Consider the following 22,118-nt stretch of genomic DNA (forward strand, 5'->3'; position numbering starts at 1 on the left):
ATTATTTTCCATAATTACTTTCTCCATTTGTTTAGTGGCTATTTCAATTTGCCTTTCTTGGTAAAAATTTTCCTGTAGTTGCTGATCTTGTCTCCTTCCCACTTTCACTGTTCTTCCAAAACTTAGCTTGATACGTTTGTGATCACTACCCAGACTTCTGGAGCCACATTCATCTATGTGCATTCCCCTGAGCCTATCATACATCCTATGTGACATCAGTGCATAATCTATCGCCGACTGCAGCCTTCCTACCTCCCATGTTATTTGCCCTTCACACTTCTCGCTACTGTTGAAAATGATTAAATCATGCCTTTCACACATATCCATGATCATTTTGCCTGTCGGGTCGCTATAACCATCTGTATCTTCTATGTGCGCATTCATGTCTCCTATCATAATTATCTCGCAGTCTCTTCCTAACTCCTGATTGTCCAATAATATACACTCTACCATTACCTGGTTTTCCTCTCTGGCCTTTGCTCCCGTCCACGAGTACACGAAACCAATGAGTGTCATTTGACCTGCCACTTTCTCTTTTAGCCATAAATGTTCCTTGCACTCCTGCTTGACCCTTTGCCAATCTGTACATTTATGAATGTATGTCCCAACACCACCCCCTTTCTGCTGCCTTCTGTTCTATTACTATAGTCTCACGCGTAGTCCGGATTGTTCGGAGGTTGTTCCATGTCCCTGAGATGTGTTTCTACAAAACCGCATACCATCGGATCTCTTCCCTTATCTGTTCTTCTATCTCTTCCCACTTCAGCCTGTTCCTACCACCCTGCATGTTAATATACCCTATGTCTGAAATATACCCTATGTCTGAAAGGTCGTGAACCACAACAACGCCTCTTAGATTTCTCGTGCCTGCCGGTTGAGTGCGAAACGCCGGTCATCTACGGCGGTGCTGCCTACGTAGGGGTAAAGGTCTTTGTATTCACGTTTTGAGATAGGCAACTTTGTCGTTTGTACTAATTTCAGAGGATGCCTTGCATTAAAAAGTTGCTTGCTGATTGACGGCGTCACTTACGTAGCGTTAATTATAATTACGTTTACGCAATTCTAAAATTTTTACGTTATATTTGTTGCATGTAACCTCCAAAAACGTAAAAACCTATTTGAAGATACCCCCCTACATGAGTGGCGCACTATTGTAGTTCCAACGACCGCCGCTTCCCAAGTGACCACCGATAATCCGGCTGGCACAAGAAATCTAGGAGGCATTGACAACAACAACGCCACCATTGTGCCCAGTGATGATGTCATCTCCTGAACACTTTTCACGTAGCGCGCCGGTTGGGCATGCCCTCTCCTACCTTTCCTTCCTCCGTGTAGATGGAGAACTTTATTGAGAAGCAGAACTTTATTGAGACGCAGAACTTTATTGTCAACGTAGGAGGTGCAGGTAAATCGTGAACCAGCGCTGCACCTTCTCTGCACTTTTAAAACGAATGGCAAGGTACAGCACCTTGTGAACGGGTTCACGTGGTGCAGGCGAATCGAACAGACCATCGGATTGAGAAAATTTGTGGAGATGGCAGCGCCCAGTGCCCAGGTGTTCTGTGCAGTGCCCACGTACGAAACGCAAATCGGGGTATTATGCTGAGCAACTGTTAAGAAGTCGTGTCCCGAACGCTCGCACCGTCACTGTGTACAGGTTTGCCGCTTTAGTTGCCCGTCTTATCCTGGAGTACTCGAGCTGCCCGCTCCTCGTTCATTGCTCACACGTGAAGCATTTGCTACTGGACGGAGAATCTTGTCACCGTGCTGGAGTTTTGCGCAGTGTACGGCTGAAAAAGCATCTGCAATCAAAACCATCTACCGCGTCGCAACTTCCAACGTGAGAAAAAACAGAGGGCTCAGTGAATCGCTACGGTGAAAGGAAGTAATTTCAAGTCTCCGAGAGCTACTGTTTGAAACAGGCTCGTGATAGTAACTTCAACCAGTGTTTATCGTTAATGCGTGTAATGGCAACTCCAATAAAGCCTGCTCGATTAAGGCCTGGTGGGGTGCCATCAGTTTTTGTTAATGAAAACAATGCGTCGGAGATACTCGGAGCAGCATTCTTGAAGAGGCCAGAAGATGAGGTAAGATTTTGAATATTGAAGCTCACGGAGGGCATGTGGTCTTGCAAGAAAAAAAAAGCGACAGCATCTCAGTAAAGAACACTGTAAGGCAGGGAGACAAGATCTCCCCAATACTTTTCACCGCGTCCTTACAGGATGTTTTCAAAAAAGGGCCTCAGATTCGGAAGAGCAATGATTTATAGTTCATGGATAGTACCTTAATTTGTAACCTGTGGGTCACTGATAATATTGAATTAATAAATTACTGAGGGGAGGAATCACAACTTGTGATTACTGAACTGGACAAGGAAAGCAGAAAAGTAGGTCTAAATATTGATATGCACGAAACCAATGCACAGCAATCTCGGTAGAAAATAGCGCTTTGCTATGGTTAGTGACAAACGGGAAGCTTAAAGGTATACGTCCTCTTAGGACTAGTAATAATCGGTGACCGGTAAAATGGGCAATCGCAGGAAACGGTGCAATATGCCGGTTCTGGTTCCACGCTCCACACAAGTCAACAGCGGCATGCACGCATTTTTGTACTGCTCTGTTGAACAAAGCACCTCGCCGTGCAATGTCTGTGCTTTATTTATTTTTTTGCCAACCGTGGCTGTGACGATGACAAGCTACGAAAGCCATAAACGATCCGGAAAATTTTTTGTCGCACTGAAAAGATCTGCAATGCTCTAATGCTGCTCGGGGGTGCTGTCAGTTTAGCTAGTAGATCAGTCGATACACAAAACAGTTTTCTCGGTCCACCACCGACCACCTTGTCCGAATCTAAGCACAAATTCGAGCAGTTTGTTCATAAGCAATTTTTTCTTTCTGTGTTCCTCGATATGGAAAAGGCATATGACACAACATGGCGCTTTGGCATATTGAGAGACCTGTCACATTTAGGTGTGCGGGGCAGAATGCTGACAATAATCTAAAGCTACCTGTCCAACCGGACATTCCGTGTCAGAGTTGGCACTGTGTTATCTCGAATATTTGTCCAAGAAACAGGAGTGCCACAAGCAGGTGTATTGAGCTGCACACTCTTCATAGTTAAAATGAATTCCCTGCACCTGTCTCTCCAACGTAATATTTTTTACTGCATATACGTCGATGATGTACACATTGGTTTCAAACGTGCTACATCTCATTGTGCCAACGTCATGTTCAACTAATGTTGAACAAAGTATCACGATGGGTTGATGAAAATGGTTTTATTCTCAGCGCGCAAAAGAGCTCTTGCGTCTTGTTTAGCCGAAAGAGAGGCCTCTATCCTGACCCCGACATTGACCTGCATGGTCAACCTCTGTCAGTGAAGACGGAGCACAAGTTTCTTGGACAAATATTAGACACTAAACTAACCCTCATCCTACACATCAAGTATTTAGGAGACAAGTGCTTAAAAACAATGAATATTCTTAAAGTGTTGTCACGCACTACGTGGGGTAGTGACAGGAAATGTCTGATGAATTTATATAAAAGCCTCGTACGCTTAAGCCTAGATTACGGTGCTGTAATCTATCATTCGGCACTACCATCACCCTTAAAGATTCTCGACCCTGTCCACCATCTAGGTATTCGCCTCTCTAGGGGGCTTTTCCAACTAGCCCCGTGGAAAGCCTGTACGTGGAGTCGAATGAAAGGTCGCTCCACCTACAGAGATGTTACGTGTCTTTTGTGTACTTTCTGAAGGTAAAGGCAGACAAGCAACACCCCGCTCATTTCACAATTATTGATTAGTGCTGCTTTGGCTTCTCTGAGAACCGTCCTTCGTTGAGGCAGCCCTATTCGCTCCGTGTAAGGGCCTGACCAAACACAGTTTGATGGCTCCTTCTGCATATCTGCCACCGTGGCAGTGGCAGCTTATAGACTGTGATGTCTCTTTTTTTGGAAGTCACAAAACACGCACCACTTGCACACATACATACTGGCTTCCTACAACTACAACATAAATACACATGCCCTGAGTTCTTTACCGATACCTCAAAGTCTAATTCTTCTGTGTCATATGCAACGGTAGGCCAATCCTTTTCCGAGGCTGGCGTTCTTCATCCTGATGCAAGCATTTTCACTGGAGCTTACGCAATACTGGCGGTCGTAAAACACATCAAACAGATGAAATTACAGAAGGTGGTAATATACACAAATTCGCTAAGTGTGGTCAAAGCACTGAAAACTAAAAAAGACAAAAACCCCATGCTGGTGTCACTTTACTCACTTCTGTGCACATTGTACACATCAAAACAGCATGTAGTTGTCTGCTGGGCGCCAGGGCACCGTGAGATACAAGGGAACGTTTTCGCCAACAAGATGGCTGCCTCCGCCAACGACACTTCTTCCTATGCGTCAATACCAATTTCTGCACTTGACTTGAAACCGTTTCCAAAACGAAAGCTCAGAAGGTATTGGCAGAGCACGTGGGATAGACACACAGACAATAAACTTCATGCTATTAAGCCGCAACTAGGTAAATGGGTGCCACTATCGAAATAACGACACACAGAAGGAACACTAACAAGGCTTAGAACAGGACATACACTCTCTACACACTCATATCTTCTATCTACCGGCAATCCACCATCGTGTGAGATATTCTCGTCCAGTGCAATGAGCTAGATGCTCTAAGAAAAAAGCACTTTTTACTGCCCTACCGACAGCAGCTCCCACTACACCCTGGCGTGCTCATCGGTAGGGATCCGTTTCTTAAACTGCTATCACTTTTCACGTTTTAATACATTCTCATGGCTTTCACACCATATTTCGAGGTGATCCGTAGTAGACCTCTGTATTGTGGTCGTGGCTGCATCTACATCATAGTTTTATTATCATGACATTTTGCCATCCACTTTCACTGCACATATCTCACGTCACTGTCACGATTTTATTACTTCCATGTTTTTACCCGTGTTAGTGCGAGGACTTTTAAGACCCCTTTACAGCCACGCATCATATCATTGTTCATATCTCTAGTCTTTCGAAGTGGCACTCTTTGGCTATCAATTGGTCCTTGCGCCATTAAAAACCACTCATCATTTGGCTAGAGGGCAAGCAGGGGGCCAAGCAGAGCAGAATATGACAGGGAAGTTCGTCCCGAGAGAGCTTTTTCAGTAGCAAACGGCTAGTGAAAACTTTGCAGAAACACTCTAGAACTCCAATACATGCTGTTCGATGATATATTGCCAACTACTCATGACCTGAACGCCGGCAGAGCACAAACGCAAGTAGAGCTTGCAGCAGAAGATGCATCAGCATTTCTTCTTCCTTCCCTTCGCTAGGATTTTTTCAGTAATTTCTAACTCAGGAGAAGCAGATTTCTTGTCTATTCAAGTTTATTTTCAATAGTAAAGGAGCAGTGATGCCAACTTTGTGCATGTCACGTTTTTCGCGTCAGTGTGTAGTTTTCTATTACATGGTATCGATTCCGTACTAATAATGTCACAGAGCGGAGAATTATTATACGTGATCGCAATTAGTATCACCAGTATCAAAGGCATTTCAAAACGGGTGTAAAGCCTGCCAATTTTCAGCTCTTCCATGTGGTCACGTCTCTTGGTCCCACCCCATCTGATCACATGGCCACATGAATTGATGATGTGATCTTCGGTTGACATTTCGTCTGCTCGGCACGCACGTGTATAGACATGTCTTCGCCACCCCCATTGTTGTCGCCGCCGTCATCAGTGTCCACAAGCGACGATGAAAACACCGTGTAATATGGCATAGCGGTGATCTGTGGCTTGGTGAATTATTTTCGGTTGGATCCTTTACTGAGCAGTGATTCTGAAATCGAAGCAGGACAGAGCAGCGAAGAGGCAGCTGGAGACGCACGCTTGGGCAACGCTGGCTGTTGAGACATACGAACGCTGTGTGAGTGTTAGTTGTTTGCAATGACCGTAGCTTCATATTATCACATTCATGATCACGACTACATGAGAAATCAATCGAAGCGGCACAAAGGAAATGCTGGACTTGTACAAACGCGCTAGGTGAAGCAAGCGAAACAAAGCGAGTGGAGCCGTTGCTAGGCAGCCAGGTGCCGCCACCAGACGTAAACACCTCAAGGACAACACTAAATTGTCGGCATTAACGCTGCTCGCTCATCATCACTCGAATCCTGAGGTGTGGCCTAGGAGTTAGCTGAACACATCAAAATACTGTCAATCTCTCATGGCCGAGAACGTGTCGACGTGCCTTGGGACGCTCCTTGCTCTCGAAATAGAATAACTTCTACGTAACGGACGTGAAGGATACTTCGCCAAAAAAACCTTTCATGTACCAAGCTAATCGAATGATTGCCACATCTTGAGTTCCAAGATTTGGCGTCACTGCCCCTTTAATGAATGAGAATAACACAAATATCATTTCGTATATGATGTTATTTTACCATCCATTCCAAGTCAAACTCCATAAAAAATTTTATAGAAGATTCAATTTTGTAGGCAACATTGGTGTCTATTACAAAAATACAGTAGTTACAAACAGACACTGGAGGAATAAAAACATAAGTAATTATGTAACAGTGTAAGTGATTTACAACATCCTTCTAAACAGGCCTGAAAAGTATTCATTGAATAGTTATCATAAGTACCCATTTTGTTGTGTGTCAATAATCAATTCTTTCATACACTGTTGGAGATTCTTGGGCCACTGCTCTCTAAAGACTCCAGCATGGGGCACCCACCTAGACAAAGTGATTTCAGCGAAATGGATCACGTAAGAGGGCTTCTTTTCCTGGCTGTAGTCTTTGGCAATGTCACTCGCAACAACACAAGCTGATTTGTTTCAGGATGAGATGGCAGCTGAGTCAGTACACCAGGCAGCACAGAGTACGGCTTGTGAGCTGGATGATGTCCCAGTTAAATCTGTTCAAGTGCAGCTACTAACCCATGAAGAGGCATCACAAGCAGAAAAAAAAATTCTGTCAACAAGTGCTACGCAAACAGAGTCACAAGATATTTCTGCAGGTATGTCTATGCACTTTCTTAAGTTAAAAAAATGTATGTGTTGCGCTGCAAGAGTGAAGGAATTATTTCTATAGAAGTACATCTACATGTTCCATCATGTTAGGCTATTAGGCTATGAGCCCAGTTCTTTAATAATCAATCTTTCTTCAATCTGCTGACCGCTGTCATTAGGGGCTGTTTTCAACATGTCTCCATGCATGGTTTACTTCCTTGGGGGTCAGGGAATGGATTATAAGGAAAACTATGAGCCACAGTAAACTTTGGAAGAACAATATTTATTGTAAGTTTCAGGAGCTGCTGCTCTTGCTGTCGAGCCCCAGATAAAGACTAGTGCAGCTGGCTGGATCCTTGGGGAAATCGAGGTACTCGTGTAGCAGCAATCATAGTTCGTTGGCGATCAGGGCAATTTTGGACCTGTGCAGTATACGATCCTTGAAAAGATGCTCACTATTCTGTGGCTTTGAGCTTATTGTCTGGAGTCACAATTTAGCTGGCAGTCCCAGATGAACTGTTTTATGCCCACCTGAGTGTTTCAGTGGCTGTAGACATCATTGTCAAAGGTTTCGAGGCCTCCAGGATTTAGGATATGAAATGAGGGGACTCGGGGAGAGGTCCCCTTGGCTGGTTAACTATAGCACTTTCGCAGCCGCTTGACAGTCCCTACAGGCAATAGTTCTAGAGTTTCCGCAGGCATGTGTGTGCTGGCTGTAAACATCTCCGCATTCAAGCACTACAAGTGGCTATTAACAAAAACTATGCTGCTGTGGACAAGGATCTAACCAAAAGCTACAAGATTGTCATTACTGTTGCATACAGGAGTTCCGCAACTAAAGGAAGATTTTAATAATACGAAGCAATAGTTGACTCCCTTCAGCCTCCCTTTCCACCAATGCGTATGGGTTGGCACTCTGGAGAAAATCACAACATTTTTTTCCCTTTCTTTGAAAGAAAGGACATGAAAACTTGGGTTTCGTAAGCATCGCACCGTATAATACACACACAGTGTTTGATCGATTGTAACATGACCACGATTGTAACACGAAAGGTGACATTTCATTATGTCCAGGAAAATAAAAAAAGGAATTGCGATTCTGTGTATGCAAGAGTTAACTTGAGTAGCAAAAGGAAAGAAAAAGAAGAAGACACTTGACATTGGAGTCTATCTGACTGTCGTAGGCACAGCTCAAGACCTGTTATGAAAGGTTGAATGATGGATGGATGGATGCATTGAAAAAATTTGTTGATAAAGCACCTGCAGGGTTGCCATCTTGGGCTCAGGCCACCCGAATAGATTACTACTAGAGAAACCATGATATACGCATGTTCCATTTCTCATCATACTGCATGAAAAACACTGAACCGCCACAAAGTAAATTGCCAATAGGTTCTAAAGGCATTTTTTCTCGAGTATCGGGCTTAGGTGACGGCCAACAGCAAGTTTTCGAACAGTCTGCAGATGACACTAAGCTGACTGCGTTAAAGCACCATCGTTTCGATGAGTTTGCATTTATGATAACACCAATGATATCCACTTTACACTGGCCTTTCATGTGCAAGGAGCCTTGGGCATTTATTTTGCGATTTATTGTTAACTTCAGTGCCTTCTTTCTTTAAAGACTGCAGTATGAGGATTTTGTGGTTTCACGCGCTGTTAAACACACCATAAAAGAAAGCATGTAAGGAAACAGCTTCTGTTATAATGTGCAAGAGCTGTGATTACCGACTATGTAAATCCTATGTGCTTGCTCAAAATAACTGTTACTGGGCTGAAAGCTACCTCATTGCTACATGAGTCACCAATTTTATTTTAAAGTGGGCGCACAGCGAGCACACTGTATCATTGTCGAGCTTCGATGGCACAATTTGAGCGCAGTTCCATGTTAGTTTATGTCGTACAATGCTTGGCACTACGCTAAAAGGTCACAATTTTTTATCTCTGCGGAAAACACTATCTTCCACATCAAAGACGTGCTTTGCATTTGACAGCTTCTGTCCTTTTGACAGCACCATCTCGCAAAGGCTCTCGACCACGCACACCACATCGCTTAAACCGTAGCAGCAAGTAATTGCTGGCAACGCTGCTACCCGCTGCGTCAAAGTTCAGTGAAGTGTCCCCTTCTTAGCTGGTAATGCACTTTCTAAGGTAGCTACGTGGCGCACATCGAACAAAACCAGTGTTAGTGTCGCTTGGTGTTCACTACCATGGAAGATGAAATAAACTGAGGAGAAGCCGTTATGTCAAGGTTTGTGAAGCCGGACGTAGGAAAGTCTAGAGGCCTTCTCCTCGCAATGGTGGGCATGCTACGGCAGCTCCCGCATGCACAACGGGCGCCAGCATGAGGAAGGCAAGTCGCGCTAGTCGATTTCGGACGCATCAGGCGGCGCTACCCCCGCCGCCACCTGATAGACGAGCTGGAAAAGCAAAACTTTTGTGCTGATAATGAGCAAACGTGCTGTGACACTCGCTTGTGGAGTGTCTGTGTCGCTCCCACCCACATTATGGCTCAAATCGTGAATCTACAATAATGTTTCAGCTTTTCATATTGTGTTTATTAATCTGTTGAATGCAAGACAACAATGACGCGAATATTCTGGATAATTGCCATGACAGGCTGCTTTCTTCTGCAGATACGGTAAATTCGGGGTACGGAACATAATGTAATAGTGAAAGTTCATTTAATTTGTCTTGCTGTTTGGCCTGATGAAGTGCCTCTGAATAATTTTTTGCCATGCACGATACGATACCTGTGCACGAGTATCGCTCGCAGCAGCGTGCAGACTGGCCATAATCAAAAAAATTTGGCCAAAGATGAGTTTACCGCGAGCAAGACGTTAAGAGAAAGCGATAATTCAAGCAATAAATCACATTATGCATCAGGTACGTCTAGTTCTTGACTTGGCAAGCTCTGGTGGGAACAGTGGGCCGCGCACTGCTTTCCGATAGTTGTGACCTTCGTACACGAGAACGGCTCACCGCCACCTCTCGCGTTAGAGCCGTAGACACTGCCGTTCTTGTCTTGCAAGTTATAGGCTTCCTTCGTTAAGGCGAGCAAGGACAGTGCTAAAGAAAAACAGCGAAGCTGTGGCGCCAACCATTTTCGAAAAAGTGGTCACGAGCCTTGAAAACGACCGTTTTCGACCTCAAGCAATATGAACTAAACTTGAAACCGTAAAGATAAGCTCTCACTGTAGACCTCTGACACTTTGAATCATCTTTGAAGTGCAACACCTGCATTAGAATGCACTAATGCACATTCAGAACTCCAGCCAGCTATCAACAACGCAGTCATACAAGTGGTGATGCAGATGACACGAGACGCCGGCGTGCCCTTGTAATCCCACAACCCCACTGCAAAAGCACATGACTTCCACCACACTTGTCGCTTGGCAGCTTGCATTGCAAGGGCCTCTCCTCAGCTTTCCTTCCTCCATGTTCACTACGCATTCTGCGAGGTGCATGAGGGCACATTGAGACATGCCCATAGTACACTTCGTGGCAGCTTTGTATAACTAGTTGTGTATCAACACTGTCGGGCTAGACTGCACCTGCACGCGCTTCTTATGGCATTCTCACTAGTCGAGAAAGCGATGGGAGAGCTTTTGAGTATATTTCGCTACTGGCCACCTGTCGTCGGTAGGGGCGTTGCGACCCTGACCGCGCATCTCCTGCTACGCGCAAGGGTGTTGCTTGATGTGAAACCGCAAAATTGGTGTTCTCGATGAAGAGGGCGAGCAGTGGGATTGTTCAAAAAGTAGGGCATAGAGAGAGGATCTTCTATTTAAAAAAAGAACACGAAAAGCAATGGCTATTAGACGGCTTGCCTCATAATGTAGGTATGCAAGTGTGAGAGATAATACAAATTGAAACTCAGTAAAAATGCAGTAGAATCGTCTAGCAAGGCATAATGCAGGAGGCATAAAGCTCCAGCAACGATCAGAGAGAGTGATATACAACACTGCACCTTTTCTGCTAGCAGAGAGCACCATATACCTTTGGCCCTTGGTCTTGTTGGACAACAAGGCCACAATTACAAGAGGTCACTCACAGAAATTATGAGCATGCCTTCTCTTTACTGGCTACTTCCTATTTCCTTATTCTTACAGATACATTTGGAGTGTTGTTGAGGGCTAAATGCTGTGGTCTGCCTCTTGACAGCTCTTGGAAACACGTACATGAGTTGTATCTCTAATAGTTAAAAAGAACTGTGTATAGGCAGATAGAATAAAAAATAGAGAGTACTTGTGCTGCAGAATAACCCCTCCGGGTGGCACACCCTGAGAGTAGTAGTGTGCATTGTCAAGGTGTTAACACTACATGGAAATATTAATTCAGGGAACCCCTAGCTCTTAGGGGTTCTCTTGTGGTCCAAGTCACGTCCATGAAGAATGCCAAGAAAACAGCTGCTTACGCTTGCAAGCCGCTTGGCCTGGAACAAAAATCTAGTGCAAAGCAGTTTTTGCTAACCTTCGAGTTGGTGGAAAAAAATGTTTAGAAAGAGAATCCGACAACGTTCCGACTTTCCAGCAAGTGAGCAGCTTTTTTTCAAAATAAATCCGTATGAATGATCTTGTGGCTTAATGCTACAAGCAGGTTGTGTTCAATTTTCTTTTCTCTCTAGCATGGCTTTTTTTTATTTGGGATTTGCCCACGGCGGCTGCATATCGTTCTGTGTTTTCTCAGTGTTCAGTTGGCAGTGATTTCTCGACTTGAGAAGACGGTCGTACAACCTTCACTGTGCGCAGTACGTGCATGGATATACATTAGCTTTATGACGGCGTATTTATGTGTTTCGTATTGCAAGTCGTGCTCGGGGAATACACCCGGAGTTTCTTTTCACCAGTTCTCAAGCAATACTGAGCTGTGCACTAAATTACAGAAGAATATTGCGAGAGAGAACCTCATCGCCAAGGACAGGTCTGCATCGGCTGTCGTATTCAGCTGGCATTTCCGCGATGAAAACTATGTGCCTGCGTGCCGTACCAGAAAACTTTTTTCCTGACTTTACACTTACTCTCTTCGAGGACTATCCTTCCTAATTGATTCCAAGTGCAAAGAAACCTCGCAAAGAAGACCCTGTTTCACCAGCTTCGCCCCGACGTCAAACATCAAAAGCGAAAAGCGGAGACCAATGAAGCAGATTTTGATCTTGCAACCTCACAAAATGCTTTCATGAGACAAGAGCAGCACGTGTATGCACGTAAAAAATAAACAGCGACACTCATATCATGGGTCAATACTTTGCTATGATAAGAAGATTTCGCTCCCAAGTTTGGTACCATCGCTCTAAATGTGAGAAGGTGCTACAATTGCTGAAAGAAGAGGAAAAGGCATGCGAATACTGTTTGTGCATCTACAACAATTTGGCAACTTGTTTTTCAACACACGGGGAGTGAAGAAGCACGCCCGTACTCATGTGTCGGCGTTTGGCGAAAGGTCAAAGTTGCAGCGCCCCCACCGCCTCCCTCAAATTAGCGGCGAGAGGACGCAAAGGCCATAAGAAGCGCCCGCACAGGTGTAGTTTAGCAAGGCCGTGTATTCAGACAGCATGCCAGGGCGGCGCATCACCTTGGAGCCCGTCTGACGAAGAGAGCTGGATCTAACGTGTGTGTGTGTGTGTGTGTGTGTGTGTGTGTGTATGTGTGTGTGTGTGTGTGTAAATCTATATTGATCATCGCACTGCAAAGGCAGGGAGACTTTAAGGCCTCATGTGTGTCTTTGTTTTTGCAAAGACTCTGCTTGAGACACTGCAACCATTTCAGCCTGCATACCTGCTGAGCTTGGGTGTCAGCATTTGAGGGCACGAGAGGTATATCAAAGGGTTGCCTGGTGCAAATAGGTAGCTGCGCCTGTACACTATTGCTTGGAATATTCATAGCTTCCGACTCTCGTTAATTGTCTGGGAGACTCCCTAATTTCCTCCTAATCTCCCGATTGTTTGAGTGCTATCTCGAATCTCTCTTTCCTTTTGTTTTTAATTACGCACATACGTCAGCCTTTCCTGCTGTGACAGTGGAGGTGCGGTGGTAGAGTACTCGCCACTACATTTCTGGTTCATTATAACCGTGTAGTAGAGTACTGCTAAGTATATCTGGGCACTTGAGCACCACGTAATCGGGCGAAGGCTGGCGGCCTCAAGACCCGCTCACCACCGTACCAAAAGAAAGTGACCACAACTTTTGTATCTGTCTGCCTTGTGGAGTACTCTACGCCTATGCCGCTTCCCTGGCCACCAGTTCTGTTTTTACGTGGCTTTGGTAGTTGCGTGTTTTCTGAGTTCATCTGGAAGGTTTTTGGCGGTTTCAAAAGTGAAGTTTTTGATGGTGTATCTGGACTCTCACACAACCGAGTTTCCGTGCTTTGTAACTTCGTGGAAAGGTAGCATGTATGGATTGTGTACTCGCTACGTTCACTCGCTAACAAGATTGTCCCAAAGTGGCAACAACTTTATTAATAACTCTGGCAAATTATTGGCCTGGGCTTAGGCCTCTGCTGAGGAGGATCCGAGCCTCGCGACCTCGCTTGCTTGCTGGATGGCCCACGGTTGATTTTGAAGGTTGGAGCTTACGCAGCGCAGCCATCCACCGTGCCGCAGCATCCTCTGGGGAGACAGCATTTTCTTCTGATAAAACTGCACATTCCCAGAGAATGTGCCTAATTGATGCGTAAGTCCAATTGAAAAATTTACAAGTATCACCTGATTGAACATCTGGGTATATTCTCTTAATATGAATGAGGTTGGGGCAGGTCTAGGTTTGCAATTGCCTCCAATCTACTTCTTCGGATTTGTGGAGTTGGGGGCTTGGTAGTGGATAAGTATGCCTATATGTTTTATAAAAATTCGTAATTTTGCAGTATCGGGTCATTCTATGCCTCTATGTTCAGCCCTCTATGGCATGCCCATTCTCTGAAAAGGACCTTTCTATGCAAGCGCAGAACATGACACCTCACTCTTCTTGATGAACCTCCCCATTGAGGTTGGGCATGGGGTTGTGAGGAGACGTGTGAACTGCGAACCATATAATGTCGTTCTTCTAACTCTTCGAAGGTTATATACTTCATGTTCTGGCAACCGCATTATAACGTGTCTCTCATCTTAGGGGACTACAGAATAAGTGGTATGCGTAAACATGTTGTTTTATGACAGGGTGAGCGCGAGTCCAAAAGACCGCATGGTAAGCAATTCTTCACTCTAAGCAAATATGTTATAAGTGGTCTATAATGTAACTGGTTTTCGTTGTATATATAAAACATAGAACTGAAATTAGTGTTGATTTCAAAGATTGACTTCGTTTCCAGCAAATGAATCGGTTGAATGGATTACAGGTTACTTAGCGGATTTTTGAGATCCCACTTGAGTTCGATTGTTTATTGGCCTAATAAGAATATCAGTGTAAGCACATCTGCAATATACAATTTTTCTCTTCTGATGCGTAGTTTGAACTTATTTACTGTGGTCATTACTGAAAAAGCAGTAATGTTGCTGTATGCTTGGGTACAAGTGAGCGTTTCTGTCTTCTTTTTTTTATTTAGAATGAACTCTCGATGTTCGCCCACATCGAGAGTTCTCTCACACAACTGCGAGTGGTGCTTCTCGCTTATGTGCTTGCATCATACGCTATTTTTTTGGACCCTGAAAAAGCTAGACATTCTCTTGCGCAGCCTGTGGGTACATCAGAGGATACTGTATGTGACATGCAGGATGATGACAAACGCAACGCTTTGCATATGCTATTCTAAAACTTCTTGGCGAAGCGGAGTTTCTCGGCGCTCGAGACCTGTGGTGCTGAACCAAGTAACAACAGGCCGATTCCATTTGTGAAAGGCACTGTTCACGTGATCGTGGTTCCATCCAAGTAGATGCCAGCTATCGGCCGCTCAGCGTGTTAAGGTTGTCTCCTATAAAAAGCGTGCGGTAGGCTTAAGGTAGCACTACATTACGCATGTGCCATAGCACTGTAGCTGAAGGTGAGAGCATTGTCGACCATATGTCATACTGACGTGTTCATCGGTGCCCGCCATCTCGCTTTCATTCTATTCTAATGCTTACCCGCAAAGGTGTTGCGGCAATTGAGCGAGTCATAATTATTGATCGTCCCATCCAGGGCCGTACCTAGGAATTTTTTGTTGGGTGTTTATGTGCAGGATGCTCAACTTTGTGCAACTGAAGATTGGTGTGAAGGTGTTTAAATATTTAGAATGTACGCAGGATAACTTTAAAGATCCACTTGGCACTTTTAACGAAGTGACGTACCATTATCAGTTTTCTGGGTGGAGGTACTCGCTTCCACATACTAAGCTCACTCGGCCGGAGTAATGGGTTTTTCAGATGCTACAGGCAGGTTCATTCCCATCTCTAGCACATTCAGCCACTTTGCTGATGGCATAACTCGAGGATCCCCTAGTTGTGAGGCACATAACTGCGCACTCGCTCCCATGCTCTGACAGTGCCCGGCGTTAAATGGCGCAAAGTTCATCCCTGAACACTGGGAGAGGGCTCTTAAAGCTCCAACATCTCAGTCCAATACTTGGCAGTCCAGGAGGCCTGCGAACGGGCAAAGGAAAACGGTCTTCCAGTCCCAGTGTGGACGTGGCCAGCAACCTTGGCATACCCCTCTTAGGGTGGTGTCTGACCAGTTCTCCAGGACTAAATAAAGTTCAGTTTACTTACCCTGAAAAGCGAAACCATGAACACATTTTTGTAGAAAAGGGATTGAGGTGGCAGAACCCTTTTAAATATGGCTCGTTATGGCACCCATCTCTGCACTTCTAGAAAAGCGACCGCTTTGCAGCACATTTTGGCGTCAAGTTACTTTTGGTACAAGGAGCTATCGCTGAGGCCGTGAGGCGTAGAACGAATTGCTGCTAGCCTCCTAATGCTTTCTCAGAGAATACCTTCCGAATTACAGAGCATCATATCGTCAGCATAAATAGTGTGGCCAATGCATTTGATTTCCTCCAGTTTTAAAGGTGCACGGACAGGATTCTGAAACATCGTAAAATGGATATTTTTCCCGCTTCCTTGGTATGCAGTGTCAGCACTCTCCACACACCAGTGTGAGCCAATACCTTTAACACACATATATATATTGTCGCGGTTCAACGTAAGCAGTGCACCGAGACGTTGAGTCCGAGAACAGACGGCGTGTGTTTTTATGCAGGAGCCAAGAGCAGGCGAGCCAAAAACGAAAGTACGTCGTCTTCTTCAGTCCTCCTTTTTCACGAGGCTGTTGGCGCGCACATCGTCTTCGTTCTTTGTTTCGGGCGCGGCATTTGCCTCCCCTTAAAAGAGCATCGCCCCGATGGTATAGCTGAGACAGTAGTTTGCACAAGAAGTCACTTTGTAGAAGCGACGCTGCCTCGCAGAGTCACTCGCTGACGTATGGCTTAATGCGCACTACGTGCACAAGCTCAGGTTGGTGCTGGCGACGCCTTGAACAGTTTGGGCTATCCGGGACGACTTCATAGGTAACGTCACTTAGTCGTCGCAGCACTCGGTAAGGTCCGAAGTACCTTCTGAGCAATTTTTCGGATAGTCCCCGTCTTCGTACAGGTGTCCACACCCATACCCTGTCCCCGGTTTCGTACGTTACAGGTGTATGACGTTGGTTATAGCGGCCTGCGTCGTACTCTTGCTGGTTGTATATTCGCAGACGTGCGAGCTGCCTGGCTTCCTCTGCGCGTTGAGTAAACGCGTCAGCACTCGTTTCGTTGTCATCGCATTCGTGTGGCAGCATCGCGTCTAACATCGTTCTTACTTCTCGTCCGTAAACAAGGCTGAATGGGGTCATCCGTGTGGTTTCTTGTTTCGCAGTATTGTATGCGAACGTTATGTAAGGGAGAATCTCGTCCCAGTTTTTGTGTTCGAAGTCCACATACATTGAAAGCATGTCTTCTAGAGTTTTGTTAAGTCGCTCGGTCAACCCGTTGGTTTGTGGATGGTAAGCTGTCGACTTGCGATGAATAGTACCACTGAGCACCAACACATGATCTAAAAGCGCGGCCGTGAATGCGGTTCCGCGATCTGTTATAACGATCGATGGCGCACCGTGTCTCAGCACAATGTTCTCTCTGAAGAACCGGGCTACCTCCTCTGCTGTGCCTCTCTGGATGGCTTTTGTCTCGGCGTAGCGAGTAAGGTAGTGGTCGCCACTATAACCCAACGGTTACCAACACTAGAGGTGGGAAGTGGGCCCAAAAGGTCCATTCCGATCTGGTCAAACGGCGTTGTCGGGATCTGGACAGGGTGTAGCAAACCGGCTCGTTTCGTTGGAGGTGACTTGCGCCGCTGGCAATTGAGGCAGGTCCGAACATGATGCTTCACGGTAGCGGTGAGTCTAGGCCAGTAATATCTCCCTCGAACTCTGCTCAGTGTGCGCGTGTAGCCTAAATGTCCAGATGTTACCTCGTTGTGGCACGCTTGCAACACCTCAGATCGAAGAGTGGTAGGGACGACAAGCAGGTAGGTGGACCCGTCTGACTATATGTAAATATTCTTTATTTTGAAGTTTTCGTCGATGGCAGGCCAGCCCCACTTCGATGCACAATATTCCTATGAGTTCAACTGAGTTGGCGATTTCTGCATCTTGCACAGTCTGAATCGCAGAAATCGCTGTCGATGTCACTGGAGACCATGCACTTATTATTGTTTACCTGTAGAACGAGCAGACGGCAGATCCTCGTCTAGGACTGCGCGAGTCGTTGTCATCCCGTGATGTCACACTGCCATGGCACAACATGAAGAAGCTGCCTGCTGGATACCGAAACCAAAAAAAAAGTCTCTTTTCGTTAGCAGTATCAAAAATATGTGCGATGAACTCCCACACACCACAGTACTCTTTTTAGGGTTCTCGACACAATTGCTTTTATTTAGAGCAACAATCTCAAAATATTTAAAACTTTTTGCCAGTCCTTCTTTAAAGGGGCTCTGCAACACTTTTTGAGCATGGTCACAAAATGCTGCAGATCTGTAGTCAAGGCTCCCGAAGATACGTGAGCCAAATATTATAATGCAGCATACTGCCTGAAATATATAATAAATTTTCAGTCAGCTAAAAATCGCTTTTTGTTCTCTCAACAAGTGATGCTACAGACTGAAAAATGACTGTGTTGCAGACCTTGGATCAGCCATTGGTGAATTTGAACATAGCCTGCTCGGTCATTACAGAGTCTGCCATGGGAGGCCGCGACTTGTCCACGCATGCGCCTGCGAGCACACTGAAAAGTCACGTGCAAAAAAAGAGAGAGAAAGTGCTCAAGGTGTCATCCGTTTCTGCTTAGCATCGAGTGCCTTTATCGACAAGAGAACTGAGTACGCAAGCAGCGTGTGACAATTTTTCTCAACTCCTCTCTTACTGGAAGGATTTAAAAATTTTTTGCACCTGGTGAATCATGAGGCAATAAGCTCCTGTATTGAATCTAGTCAATGGCTACTTGGAAAAGTGTGGCAGGTGTCCTTTAGAGAAAGAGCAGCTAGGACAAGCTTAAATAGCGTACGGAAGAGTGTGGCTCTCTTTGAAACACTAACCTGGTTTTTAAGACAGGAACTGCGCTTGTTGACAAAATAAACGTTAAGCATTTAGCCTTTCAGAAATGCGGCGCTAAAGTGGTGCACTTTGCCCTTGCTTTGTGTTTCTTGTGTTGCTTGCATGGTTGATACACGGGGAGAGGAAGGCCTTGTTGGTGTATACACTATACGAATGCATGAAGACATAAGGAATATACTAATTGTAAATTACAAGTATGAATTCGTATTGGGTGTGTGGTAGAAGGCAGTTTTCATCTAACCTCTACATTAACCTTCCATACACAATGCCTATATAGGGCGAAAGCCTTAGGTGCCACAAGAAATGGTAAATATGATCATTGCCTGCGACCATCCCGCGCAGCATCGGGGACAAGTGACGCAGAAATTCACTATCACGTGATGACGTCACCGTATGACATCATCAGGGTGCTACAATTTTCAGAAATTTATAACATTATCATGACATCGCAAATTTGAGCTTGACGTCATGTAAGGTAAGGCCACGCAATGCTGTTCTAGCACCCTCCTTTGGGTGTCTTGCCAAACCGGGGAGTGGTACCTTAACAAAAAGAAAATGAAGATTGCACTTGGCAGTGCCACGTGAAGCCGTGGCTCGTGTTCCCTGCTCCCTTATATATATACTGAAAAGAAGACAGCTATCATCTTTAAGTCACCTTCGCACTTGTCTCGAGATGGAATTTACTCTGGCAGTAAGGGCGATTTGTTAGATCAAACTTGGCTTCCACCTTTCTCTGAAGTCTTATATCTACGAGAAGAGTGATTTTTTTACTGAAGTGAGGCTTTTGCTATGCACTTTTTTATCTGATGTGCACTACCGTGCCCGGTTATAATTACTTTCCTTAACTTCATTGCCCCTTTAACGTTAGGAAAGATGGTTACTTTGGCGATTGCAACTAACGATGATAGCAGAGTTTGCGAGGGGACAGGAGTGGTCAAAGGAAAAGTGGAATAAGGAGGAGACTTCTCGCTGGTTTCTATTCCCAGTGCCATCGTTTTTCTAATCGGCCGATGAGGTGCTCACTAGCTCGGTGTCGGGAACATACATCTTTCTAAAGACGGTTGATTCTACTTTTCTCCAACTTCTTTCACTCCAGTTTCCTCTTTCACCAACTATGCTGGGCTGTGCTCCCTCATAGGCTGCAGAAATATGTACTGTTTTTTCTAAACCACTACTTCATGAACATTTGCACTAAGGAGCACCAGGAACATGACAACTCTTCATCACAAAACCTGGTGAGCTGCTATAGGCAGTGGTTATTCCTGGTGCCTTCTGAATTCGAAGAAAACCCTTTGATCAATTAGCATAGCTGTGATTGTTACTGGTGAATGCAACGAAGAAAAGTGTGCAGGCAGCTCAGGTGAAAGTTTCAGTCCTCTTCTTTGAGGTGTTCATTGTGAATAAAGTACAGCAGTAGAAGTGCCTGCTGTAGGTCGTAAGGGAAAACAGTTGTCACTGAAAGGAATGCAAAAAAAAGATTCACCAGGGAATGGATTTGAACTAATTTGTGGTTGGGGTTTTCACTCATCTGTCGTTTCTGGAGAACAAGTGGCATAGGTCGCATTCAATTATCACAGTTCTCTGGATGTGGTGGCAGCCGTGTGGAGCTTTACTGGGTAGTGCTCCACGCGGCAGGCAACGTGCGTATTGGCTGCTGTATGGAGCACTGCTCAACACTTGGCTATACCGGATGACTTTCCCTGTTTCCTTATGGCAAGTTTCGCTACCGATGACGCTACCCAACTTTCTTCAATGCCTGGCACCTGGCAAGCGACGTGTTTTCGTTATGTCTAAGGCATCCTCAATTCTGTCACAGTGATAGAGTGTGCTTCAGCGTCGTCTCCCCCTTGGGCATCATCCCTGGAATAGATTTCACATGTAGAATGCGGAAAAAGGATGTTTGCTGGTTTTTCTGAAAGTTTTGTTACAGTGTTGCTTTGCACTGGTGAAGCTCTCCTTCGGTATGCATGTGGTGCAGTGCCTGATGTCTTACACCGGCCCAGGAGGGATCTCAGCGTATCCAATAATTTGCTTGAAGTGCTTGAACCATGCTTTTTTTTCACGTGTTTGCAAGTGGTAACCTCGACGTGGAGGCTAGCTCTGGGTTTCTCTCCGTGAGAAAGGGAGAGAATAGAAAAGATGGGAAGGCAGGGAGGTCCACCAGTCCAGGATAACCGGCATGCTCCTCTACATGTGCGATACGTAGATTGAAAGAAGGGTAGAAAATGGAAAGAGTGAGATAGCACCTCACACAGCATGTGTACAAGCACCTAGTCAGTAAGAGTCCATTAATCCGGCGTGAAGCTCTCACAGCCGCTTGCCCAGGTCCGTCTTCCTCTAAAACATCAGCATGAAGAAAGCCGTGAATCATATACAGTAAAACCTCATTAATTCGACCTTGGTTATTTTGAAATCCCACTAACTTCGAACGATTTTCATGGTCCTGTATTTTGTAATTTAAGTTTGAGTCGATAATTTGAAGCGTCAACTAGAGCCAGGCCGGTTAATTCGAAAGCTTTGGGTGCCATGTGCCAATTCCCAGTTTTGATTACGCTGAAAATCCGCGGAAACAACCGCTTTTAGGATGCTCAAGGTGATGCAGTGGACTGATACTAATCAGTGACAGGTGAACCACCGCAGCCTCGCTTCTGCCAGCACAAAAATGAAACAAAACAAGTGTGCCTGCAAAAAAGGACATGCTTCACTGCAATACAGCAGGGCACGCAGGCAGCATGTCGCATGCTTCTCTGAACGTCGGCCCATCAATCATCACTTACTCATTCCTTCTAAGAATATAAGTAAATTATTACAAGTCTGCTGAACACTATTTGCAGTGTATGCGAACCCCGGATTGGCGGTTGCTCCAACAATTTTCACACTTACACTGCTGGCGTAGTTTTTGCCTGCACTGCCTACTTCAAAGAGTTCGTCTAGAAACTTAAAAAAAAGAAGTAATGTTTTCCAGACAAAAAAAACGTTATGAATACCTTCACTCTGGTCGTTAATAAATATTTATTTTATGATAAAGAATGACCATATGGTAGCTGAAATTGGGAGGAGCAGGCGTTGTGTTTTCCGCGTGTCACCCCTGTACTACAGTGAAGCACAATTTTGTTTCCGTAGGCACACGTTTTAGTTGACACCGAGACCACTTTTTATTTAAGGAGCTTGCTCCTTCTGATTGCTGCTTATCTTCTGTCGGCAGCGTGTACACCAGTTTTGCCTGTACACTCTTGTGGTCGTGCTCATGATCGCCTCTCCGATAATTCCAACAATGTTCACTAAATGGCGTGCCGCCCCCCAAAATTGTAAAATCCCCAAAGAAAACTAAGGTGGCGCCAACCACGCCCCTCGCCTCTGCTTCCTCTCTCAGCAGCTGCAGCAGCCCCCTACAGCGTACAGCAAGAAACTACAGACACAGGCATACTCTTTTCGGGAGCACAGGGAGGTAAGCTAGTGCAGCGCCGCCTCCTCGCCAGTCTCATCGTGGAAGCAAAAAAAATGCAACTAAGGACAGACAAGATGGCGCTGGCACTACCAAGGCTAC

General features: G+C 45.3%; 1 long non-coding RNA gene across 1 annotated transcript in view; it reads left to right on the plus strand.

Moving 5' to 3' along the window:
* The first annotated feature begins 1,981 nt into the window (after nucleotides 1-1,981).
* Nucleotides 1,982-22,118, plus strand: part of LOC142804057 (uncharacterized) — a 45,042-nt gene continuing 24,905 nt past the window's right edge. Inside the window, exons 1-3 of the long non-coding RNA XR_012894446.1 lie at nucleotides 1,982-2,087; nucleotides 6,699-6,776; nucleotides 6,850-7,027. This is a non-coding gene — a long non-coding RNA (uncharacterized LOC142804057). The remainder of the gene's footprint in view (nucleotides 2,088-6,698; nucleotides 6,777-6,849; nucleotides 7,028-22,118) is intronic.

Source organism: Rhipicephalus microplus, chromosome 3 (genome assembly GCF_043290135.1).
Source record: "Rhipicephalus microplus isolate Deutch F79 chromosome 3, USDA_Rmic, whole genome shotgun sequence".
NCBI classification, from domain to species: Eukaryota; Metazoa; Arthropoda; class Arachnida; order Ixodida; family Ixodidae; genus Rhipicephalus; species Rhipicephalus microplus.